This window comes from Diospyros lotus, chromosome 11, assembly GCF_014633365.1.
Source record: "Diospyros lotus cultivar Yz01 chromosome 11, ASM1463336v1, whole genome shotgun sequence".
NCBI lineage: Eukaryota > Viridiplantae > Streptophyta > Magnoliopsida > Ericales > Ebenaceae > Diospyros > Diospyros lotus.
Window position 1 is genome coordinate 11,012,629 of NC_068348.1, and position 11,917 is coordinate 11,024,545.

Consider the following 11,917-nt stretch of genomic DNA (forward strand, 5'->3'; position numbering starts at 1 on the left):
TATCACTCTATCTTTCCTTGGAAATGATGCTTTATTGTGGACATGCAAGGGTTTGATGTCGCCTTGCATGAATGTTTCTCTACTGTGCATATTGCTTCGTAAATTGCATGTCAGTTATATATGAGAAATTATTACGAATATGCATGTTATGATAATGCATGAAGCATATACATGAAAATGGTTTTTAAAAATATGTAAAGGCCTCATGATGCACGCAACGGACGAGTCCGCATGATATATCCGCAGAGAAAGTGTTGAGCTCAAAGTTGGACTTCGATCCCAAGTTTATGTTATGGACTTCGGTCCCAAGTTTACGTTATGAACTTCAGTCCCATGGTTTTGGACTTTGGTCCCACGTTTATGGTTTTAAAAAGATTGCATATGAGCATGGATACATATTTCATCATATTATCATGTGAATGTACCTTAAATGGCATTCATGACTCTTTGCTTCTTAATACCCGTGACTCTTATGCTCGCTTTCTTCCAGTTATACTTGCTGGGCCTTGTGGCTCATGTTTGCTTGCATCATTCCAGGTAAGGGTAAGGCTAAAGTAAAGGGCGAGCCAAGTGAATCAGGATCCATGGGGTAGCAGTGTGTATAGAGCCATCTCAATCAAAGGTCCTTAGGGGTGTTTTGTGGTGTATAATATTAAGTCATTCTTGTTTATGTTTTAGGTTGTACCCTTGAGAAGATATGGTGGGTTTATAAACCCTGATGTGGTGTGTAATATTGAGCTACTTTTGTTTATGTGAACACTATTGTGCTTATCTATGAGTAAAAATGTATGAGTGTGGCTTCCGTTGTCAAGGAGGATGTGTAATGTTTTAATGGGTTTTGGCATTTTTATGTCGTCTTGTTGTGGGACCCTGGCTAGGGGCGCCAACAATTGGTGGTATCAGAGCGAGGTTTGTGATGAGTCTCTGTACACATAGAAATGTTGGATAGAGTTAAGGATATTTCTAGCAAATAGATGTGAGACTAAGTAAGAATTAGAGTCTAAAAATGTTAGTTGTGCAGGAAAAATGAGCGATCGTCGAGGGAGGCCACCAACTCGAAGTCTAGGTCGTGGCCAACCTGCACCCACACCTGCATCTTTGCCTGATACTTCAGGGGAGTCCAATGGAGGACTGCGACAAGAGATGGATGAGGTGCATGAAGCTTTAGCAAAGATACGAATGACGGTTGAGATGCTTGCTGCCAATCAAGTGAGGAATGATCAGGAGCAAGAACAAGTACGATAGGAGGCCGAGAATAATCGTGGTCAAGTCTCTAATCCTGAGGTTCAAGGGATGGAGAGCAATTCGAGAGGTCAAAAAAATTTTGGGGTGATGAAATTATGGTTGCATACACGGGTCAAGGAAGGTCATAATTATGGGCTAAATAGCCCCAATATAGGCATGTGTTGTGATATGGGCTTGCTTAGGAAATGTGTTTCCTAGGATAGTAAGCAATGGGTGTTTCCTAGATTTAGCCTTTGAGGGGAAATGATTCTGGTTACTGACTTATCCTTCGGCTTAGCGTGCAGATTATTATACACCTTAGTAATTGTGAGCAGTTGGCTCTAATTTGATTGTCCCGAATCTTGCCCTTGTCAATGTTAATGTTGGTGTAGTAGTAATCACACCCTAGTATATTCAGGAACATGAGTTGGCCTTTAAAATGGAAAGAAGGCAACATGAGAATGGGGAGTGAGTTAGATCTGTGACTTTATTTGTTGTAATGATGAGATTATTTCCCAGATAAAGGGGAAAGTGAAGAGTATCATTTGTAAGGTTAAAGTGATACCAGATTAGGGTACCATGTTTGATGTAAGTACTTGTATGCACTACATAGTGGTGTGGTTATGGATTGTTGTCTTTTCGATTATGTAAACAATGAATTAAAAGGAAATGAGAAATTGTGTGAGACAATTTGAGCATGATCGGTGGATAGTTATCATGTGAAAATTCGGAAACATACTGTCGGTTGCCCAATGTACCAAAACTGTCGATTGTTTTCAAGAATTTAGCTTGAGGTTATTTGATATTTAGCTATGTGTGGCTTGACTAAGGACGTAAAATTTTCAGGCTTTGAAAGAGGTGATAAATAAAAGTCGATATTTTTACCTCGATTTAATGAATTATTAAACAACTGCAAGAAGTTGAGATATTTTATGATCAATATGCAATCGAGGGTAAGACAAGGGAATAAGACGTTAAAGTACCCAAACATAATATTCATTCCACATGTTCAATTTAATTACAAGAGATCAAGTCATACAGTTACTCAAAAAGAAAAAGGCAAGCCATAAAGCTAATAACTTTGCCAATGGTTGCCAAACATGACGAGCCCCAGCTCATCGATGTCATCTAGGAGTGGCATCTGGCTACTGCTAGTGTCATCAGGGTGAGGTAGAAGAGTACCCTCTGGGAAATTAGGATGAGGGACGTCCTCTGAGATGATGGGAAGATCGAAGATCTAGTTTGGATTTTGATCAGGTTGAGGAACAGGTTGAGGATGTGAAGAATAGTATGCGAATAGTGAATCTAGCAATAGAGCTCGATAAGCTTGCAGATCACTAACTTGCTGTTGAAGGGCAAGAATGTGGGATACACATCCATAAACACGATCCTGAAGTCGGGCCTGAGCTTCAAAGAAGAGTGTATCGGCAGCCCAAAATCGATCACTGACCGGAAGCGGAGCTAGGAGGCTGATGGCATTTCTGACACTAAAAATATCACGGATGGCGACAACACGAGTAATACCATCCTCACAACGGAAGTAAGAAGCAAAGATGCATTGTGGATTGCATCCTCTATTTAAGACCACACAAGCACCGCATCGAGACCGGGGTCTTGGTATGTTGCGCCTTGACGTGATAGATCTGGACCTAGCTAAATCTAAGCAAATCAGATATGGGTCAAATCTAATTAGATGAGTCAAATCAGATATGGGTCAGATATAATTAGATGGGTCAAACCTGAATTGAGTTGGGTCGAGTCAGATAAGCCTAGATCTGGCTTCAGATCTAACAATAGCGGGCAACAGCGTTAATGGCTGGCGGAGGCGGTGATGGTCGCAGTGGCAATCGGGGAAGCTAGCAGAGGTCAGTGGCTGCAGGCACAGGTGGCAGCGTGGCTAGATCTGGCCGATGGAGGGCCGTTTGGGCTGTCGGAGATGGTGATCAGAGACTGGGGGCACGAGGAAGCTACGCCGTGGCTCATAGCCAATGGCGGAGTAGGCGTTGGAGGCAGTTGCAGAGGGGGCAGCGACGATCGTCGGAGGTGGTAGGGATGCTAGAAGGCAATAACGATCAGTGGCTGTTCGCGTACAGGGTCTATGGGTTGAAAAAGAAGAAGAAGAAGAAGAAATAAGGAAGAAAAAGAAAAGAAATGAAATGAAAAAAAAAAAAGAGTAGAATTTTATGGAAAAATGTGTTTTATTATTCCAGAGATTTTGGTAAGAGGAAAAAAAAATTATTCGGGCACGCAAAAGTTGAGCTCGAGACTTTTCGGGTATTTATAATCCCAACCCTATGTTTCGAAACATGGAGCAACGTAAGGTTCGAAATAAAATTCTAGGAATCAAGTTTCGAAATAGGATGCTAGGATGTTTCGAAATAAGATGGTTGGTAAGCTGTTGTCAAAGGGTCGTGATGGGACACTCCGAAATAGTTGTGTCCGTAATAAGACTCGTAAGAAGAGATTAATGAGAATGATCTGCCAGACGCAACGAGAGCTTGTGATAGCTCAAAAAATCAGGTTACGTGATAGTACAATATGAACGGATGATTACATGTGGATTACACCAAGGCAAAGAGGACGACCCGGTGTATGACTTCGAGCTATCAGCTCGGGTATGTGCTCTAGAGGTTATAGGAACATTACCTGCATGGTGAGACATTTGATGTGCTCGCAAACCATGAAGAGCCTAAGGTATGTGTTCTCACAGAAGGAGCTAAACATGAGGCAGCAATAATAGATGGAGTTCCTTGAGGGCTACGACTGCACTACTTCGTATCACCCGGGCAGTGAGATGCCTGATGCTTTGAGTTGGAGTATGCCTACTATAACTAGGTGGATAGCCAAGAGTGGAAATGTTGGAGGCTTTTAGCCTGCTAACTATGAGTGTAGTGCCAAAGGGATTGTCTGTTTTTATCACTGGCCTAATGGTTTAGCTGGATCTAGTGAACGAAATACGAAAGGCATACGGTTGACTATGGATTGATGATCAAGGCCAGCCCAAGGGTTCTGATTTTGAGACGCGGGATGGCATTTTCAAAAGTGTTGGGGTAAGATGTGCGTGCCTAAAAATTTTGGAAGGCGTGTGGTCGTCTAATTAGAGCCATAATGGAAAATTCTGTAAAAGACACGGTGTGCTCATAAGCATTGGACGTGTAATCAATGCAAACTAGGATGTTGCTAGGGTTGAAATTATACGTGGCCGAGGTGTTCAGGTAATAAGCTGTGTTTGGCCTTAGTTACTTGGTCGGCCATGTGCAAATTTCGAGGACAAAATTTTATAAGGAGGGAAGACTGTAACATCCATAATTTTGGAAATAATTAATAAATTGTTGAATCGATGGCAGAAAATGCCTTGGGACTTGGATGTCCAGAGAAGAGAGCATGATATTGGTGAGCATCTCGATATAGGGCTAATGATGTTGGAAGCAGTCAAACCGAAAATAAATTATAGAATAATTTGTGTATAAGCCCGAATGAAAACAACTCAAGATAGGCAGAAAAGTTATGCTAATAGACAGGGACGTAACCTCGAGTTTGCTACTGGAGATCATGTATAGCTTAAGGTAATGCCTATGAAGGGCGTGCGGAGATTCGGGATCTCAAGAAAACTCAGCCCTCAGTATGTAGGACCATTCGAGATATTGGAGCAGGTAGGATCGTTAGCCTACCGGCTAGCCTTACCTCCACAATTAGCTAATGTTTATAATGTATTTCATGTGTCCATGCTGCGAAAGTACGTGCCAGACCCTCAACGTATTATTGATTATCGAACTCTTGGAGTCAAGGAAGATACGTTATATGACGAATTGCCAGTGGCCATTCTGGAACGAAAAGAAAAAGTGTTGAGAAGTAGATCCATTCCATATGTAAAGGTCCAATGGCAGTATCACAGTCCAGAAGAAGCCACATGGAAGCTAGAGGAAGAAATGAAGTGTTCATTCCCTCAGTTGCTTGAATGACCATGTACGAATTTGGAGAACCAAATTCTTTTAAGGGGGGAAGGACTTGTAATGACCCACTTATTTGTGAATTAATGTGAATTTCGGGTGTGAAAAATTAATTGGAGAAAAATTAAAATTTATCAAGTGAGTTTTGGTAACTATTCGAAATTAATTGAGGTTATTTGAGGAAATGGGCAATTAATTATTTTATTTGAGAATATTTTAGAAATTGAAGAGAATATCTCTTTTCATTTTTTTAGATGCAATTGGCTTGAAAATTGAAGGAATAAGCATGATGACCCTTGGAAATTGAAGAAATATGAATGATGACTCTTGGAAATTGAAGGAATAAGCATGATGACCCTTGGAAATTGAACTCTTGGAAATTGAAGGAATATGAATGATGACCCTTGGAAATTGAACCCTTGAAAATTGAAGGAATAAGCATGATGACCCTTGAAAATTGAAGGAATAAGCATGATGATGTTTCTCCAAACTTTGCAGAGAATAAATTGGGTGAAGTGTAATGAATTGAGTGCAAAATTGAGTATAAATAGAGAACATGGATGTAAAAGAATTGAAGGAGGAATTGAAAGAGAAGTAGAGGAATTGGCCGTGAGCTTGAGGAGGAATTTTGGCAGTAAGTGAGAGTGCGATAAAGATGAGAATCGATCATTTAAAGGCAAGTTCTTCTTCCTCTTTGTTCCATTTAAGAGGCAAGATCTCAGTCTTTCTATTAATGAGCAAGTTCTTATCCATATCTTGTATGTTATTTTCTTATTTTACAATTTATTTCCCTTTGCTAGTAAATTATTCCTTGATTTACATTTATACCTATTGAATCTCAAATAGGGTTTTGTATCACTCTATCTTTCCTTGGAAATGATGCTTTATTGTGGACATGCAAGGGTTTGATGTTGCCTTGCATGAATGTTTCCCTACTGTGTATATTGCTTCGTAAATTGCATGTCAGTTATATATGAGAAGTTATTACAAATATGCATGTTATGATAATGCATGAAGCATATACATGAAAATGGTTTTTAAAAATATGTAAAGGCCTTATGATGCACGCAGCGGACGAGTCCGCATGATATATCCGCAGAGAAAGTGTTGAGTTCAAAGTTGGACTTCGATCCCAAGTTTATGTTACGGATTTCGGTCCCAAGTTTACATTATGGACTTCAATCCCATGGTTTTGGACTTTGGTTCCATGTTTATGGTTTTAAAAAGATTGCATATGAGCATGGATGCATGTTTCATCATATTATCATGTGAATGTACCTTAAATGGCATTCATGACTCTTTACTTCTTAATACCCATTACTCTTATGCTCGCTTTCTTCCAGTTATACTTGTTAAGCTTTGTGGCTCATGTTTGCTTGCATCATTCCAGGTAAGGGTAAGGCTAAAGTAGAGGGCGAGCCAAGTGAATCAGGATCCATGGGGTAGTAGTGTGTATAAAGCCGTCTCAATCAAAGGTCCTTGGGGGTGTTTTGTGGTGTGTAATATTAAGTCATGCTTGTTTATGTTTTAGGTTGTACCCCTGAGGGGATATGGTGGGTTTATAGACCCTGATATGGTGTGTAATATTGAGCTACTTTTGTTTATGTGAACACTATTGTGTTTATCTATGAGTAAGAATGTATGAGTGTGGCTTCCGTTGTCAAGGAGGATGTGTAATGGTTTAATGGGTTTTGGCATTTTTATGTCGTCTTGTTGTGGGACCCTAGCTAGGGGCGTCTACAGAACTAGTCGAGGGAGGGTCCCTTGGCAATTGGCTGCCCGAGTGATGGTTACTTGGTAGCGGCCAACCCTGCAAGGGCCATACGACCGCGTGTCGCTCGTGAGAAGTTGTGCCACCCAAAAGCCATCATTAAACTAATCAACCTAACTCTCAAGATACCTACTGAAAATTGTGAGTATCTCTTGTAGGTCCATTAGGGTATGATCACTTAAGAAAGAGAATGAATTAAGTGATTAAAGTTTTCATAATTTTAATAAATATTTTTTATTAACAATTTCATTGGAGAATATATATTTGATAAATATAATAAATAATATTTGAGATTAATAATAAATGTAAGTCGCAAGATATAACAACAATAAATAAAATGAAGTACGAGTCAATTTATAGTGGTTCGATATCTCTACACACACCTACTCCATTCTCCCAAAGTCTAACCACCCTTGGAGTTCCATTAAACCAATTTCATTAAGGTTTCCACACTAACTCATACTAAAAACTAGATAGACACATAGATAATAATAGATTTTATGCAACCACTATACCAAGGTTTCCACCCTATCTTATCTTAAAAACTAAATTCACCTAGATTTTAATAGTTTTAGAGAATCTATATGATCCACAACAAATGTTTATGTAAATACAAATATTTGTCTACACTTATGCACAAATAAATAACCAATTACGAACAAAATATACAAGATAATAATATTTAAATAAATAAATAATCTATGATCTCGGTTTGAATGGAGAATATCGAATTTGGCTTTACGATCTTTTTTTCTCCTCTTGCCTTATGCCTCTTCAGTGAATGTGAAACTTTAAGAGTCTTGGAATGCTTGAAATTAGCTTAAGTGCTTTGGATGTACAATATGTGCAATGGATGATCTCCAAAATGAATTTGAGGTTATTTATAGGTATTCTATAAAATACTGTTCACAATCACTGTAGCATACTATTCACTAACGGTTGGATTACTGTTCAAACAATCGGATTACTATAGCGCACTATAGTGTACTGTAGCAATAATCAAAAAATTGACTTTTTGATCAGATTTAAAAAAAATATATATTTTTTTAGACTTAAAAAATACTTAGAAAAATAATTTTAATAAAAAATAACATTTTTGATAAAACATACATTATGTAATAAATATGTTATAAATTAATCTAAAATACTTGGGGATTATAATTTATATATTTAAAAATACTCTTTTTGTTAATCATCAAAACACTATAATTTGTATATTCTTAAAAATATATTTTTTTGTTAATCATCAAAACTTAATTAAAAATTAAATGCGCAAGTTGCTCAACATTCTCCCCCTTTTTTATGACAACAAAAACATAATTTTTGAGATGATTAATTTATTTATAAATATTTTGAACTTTCTCTTAATTTTATACTATAAGTTCTCTCTTTCAAAAATACTAAAAGCATATGTAAATATGAATATAGCTTAATAGATAAAATATTTTTTCTTTTAATCTCTCATATTTCTCCCAATTTTTTTATAGATAAAATATTTTGAAAAAATTTTAAGGACTAAACTTGATTGCTTAGCTCTCATACATGCAATCTCCTCATATACAAAAGATCTCTCATACATAAGAAGATTTCTCATACTATAAGGGCCCTTTCCTGAATATTTTCGCTAGCAAAGGATATTCGAAAGAAGGTTATCATAAAAATGATACAAAACAATATAATTCAACATCAAAATTCTATCCTTAGATATTATCAATGAAAGCTAAAATAAAAGTTTACATCATTATCAGTTTACATCATCTTGGCACCATAGCTTTTACCTGGAATGACATAAGAGTAAATAAAGTGAACTATGAGACTCAGCAAGTATATATACATGAAGCATGGAGAGATAGGATGAAAGGCATGGATAACCAAGATAAAGTAAATAATGACTCTATGAAAATGTATAAGTAGGACACAACTCTTAAGTTTTCATTCACAACCATTTCCATGCCGTGATCATCATACATGTCATGCATTCATTTCCATCCTCATGCACATGCAGTAATAGTAATGAATTCCACATGGCTCTTAAGGCCACCACATCCATGCATGTATACAAACATGCAAGAACCACTCATCTTACTGTTTTACCTTTCAGATGTACTATTCACAGAGAGCGGGATTGGGTTTTCTATAGAAAGTACAAGTTTTCCGTAAACCAAACATTAAATATTTTTATATAGGCTTGTTCTACTTAATTTATTTTATTTTTCTAGAAATTTGTAGGGGAAAAGGATGACTCATGCACTCCCACACACTGCCTAAAGGCCGGTTATGCGCTTGTACGCACAACTCTTTCCAGCGCATGTCCCGCGCACACCGTCTTTTTCTTCGACGACGACGAGACTGCCTCTCAGGTTTTCAACTTTTTCTTCCTCATTTTGCCTCTGATTCTACCCCCATTTGTTCCTATGGCTTCCTCTCTTCTCCCTCTACTCGATTATGGCTTAAGATTGCCAGTTTTGTTTTACCATTTTCCAGCAACTTTGCTCAAATTTCAGTGGAGTTTTAAATTTTCCAATAAGGCCTATTTCTCTCTCTTTTCTCCACCAATTTTGTAAGACCCCATATTTGAAATGAATAATATATATAACATATTTCGTCATTTCATAACGTTAGAATAATCGCCTTTAAAGATTTAGGAGACAGATTTTCAACTTTGGTCAGTCGAATTGATTGGAGGGAGTGCCCTAGAACTGAAATGTCTAATGAAAAGGATACGGTATTGATGAGCATCTCGAGATATGATTTATGGCACTGAAATAAATCAAATTTGAAATGATTTTCGGTATAGTTTCGGATCAGATTGAAAAATCAAATTGTCATAAGAGCCTTCCGAAAAGACAACAGAACCTTCGCAAAAGTCAAATATTACATAAGAAACAACCCTTAAGTGACCTTAGGATGAAACAAAGGGGTTTCGTAATCAAAGCATAATTTTGAGCCAAAGTGTAATTTTTGAAAATTCTCAAAGAAGGTCGAAACGACATTATTTCTGAAACTTCGAGGGTTAAAAGATAAGTCTAGAATGTAAGGGTTACAATAGAAGTTTTGGAAAACTCAGGGGTCTTGTGGAAAGGGGCAAAAATGTATTTCAAAAATTGAGAGGGGTGAAAGTGCAATTTCAGAAAAATTTGGGCAGCCATGGTCGACCAAGCTTCCGGCCACCCATTCCATCACTGCTTTTGGCCACGGGAAACTCGAGGAAAAGGGCTAGGGGACCTTTGGGCTTGGCCTAGAGCGATCCATGGCCGACAAAAGGGATTGAAATGGTCGGAAAATTGGTCGAAAGTGGCCGAAAGTTAGCCACTGTAATAAAGGATTTGGGGTCATTTTTCGGTGGGTTTGGATGGATCTAGGGCATGAGAAGGCATTAGTGGCCTTGAATGAAGCAAGATTCATCGTTTAGGGGCTCGGTATTGAGTATAAAAGGAGGAGCAATGTAATGACCCGAATTTAGTTGATTAGTGTTGTGTCGTATCTTGTGGTTGAATTGATTAGGCTGGATGTTTAATATGTTATTTTTAGTGTTTATTAATTAAGTATTGCGTATAAGTTTGAAGTATCGAAATGAGTTTAATTGGTATTCTAATAGAATAGTGATTGTGATTCGAATTGGGAGAGAGTGATTCAAATTGGGTGTATGTGATTCGGATTTGCCTATATTTTCAGTGTGCAATTTTTTCATTTCAACCCAATTTTGACCCTCATTCAGTCCGAATATCTAAAACCCTAAAGCATGAAAATTGTAGCTATTTCTCTTATCTTTCTATATCATCTTGAATCACCCAAATTGGAGCTCATATGAGGGAGTTATGGCCAAATTAGTGCAATGTGTCGGAGCTGTCCAGAATTTCACAAGCCATGCGTTCTAGCATTCTGTCTCCTATTTCAAGCTAAATTTCGACTGTGATTAAGCCCGATTCTATCAAAACTTAAATCATAAAAGTTCTAGATCTGTCTCTTTTCTTTCCATTCCATTTTTAATCAGCTCAATCGGAGCTCGGACGAGTGAGTTATGCCCGAAATTCGAAAGCATGTCGAATCTGTCCAGAACCATCCAATTCTTCATTTAAGCTTCTCAAATCCGGATCCGCATCTGGCCATTGGGGTATTTTCTTAGATCCGACAGAATGCATTTCTGGAAGCATGTTCAGAGACCATTATCTTGATTTTGATGTGGTGGTGGAGAATTTTGATGCGGTCAGGCACGCTTGTAAGCCATTACAATTTGTCTCCTGCCTTGCCTATATATATTGAGAGAGTAGCAGAGAGAATGTGAGCAATTGGCGGAGAATTTTCAGAGAGTTGCCGAGAGCTGGGAGGAAGAAAAAAACAGAGGAAGAAGGAGAAGAGTTTGGAGCTTTTGGGTCTTCTTCTTCGCGAATCAGGCAAGCTTCCCTCCTCCTTTTCTTCTCCTTGGGTCACTGTTATTTTTCCAGTGAATGTGCGAGCTGCAAGCTATCCATTCCATGTAAACTCTGTTATCGCTTATACATATATATATATATATATACACGGGTGTGCTGGTCCAGCCTGGAGTGTGCAGCCTCCATCTTCTTCTTGTTGTTTCTCCTTTTGTTTTGTTGCTTTGGTAATGGCTTGCTGATGGCCTGGTCAATAATCTGCTGCTGGATAAATGTAGCATGGATAGGTATATATGTATCGTAGCAGGTGGGCTGTGCAACAGGGGAGCTGGTTGTAAGTGCATACGTGTGTCCGTGGGTGCCGATATATATATATATATAATCATACGGGTGTGTGCAGCGAGCAGGAGTGAGACTGTGAGCCGAGGAGTTCATTGTGAGTGTATTCAAGGTTTGATGCCATAAGAGAAGGCCCTTGGCCGAGAGGTTGTTGTGTGTGTATCCATACGTAAGTGTATATATGTGCAGTCATAGTGAGTGTTTGTGTGTGTGTGTGAGCAAGGCTAAGTGGCCTTTGGCCGTGAGTGGAAGGAGTGAATTGC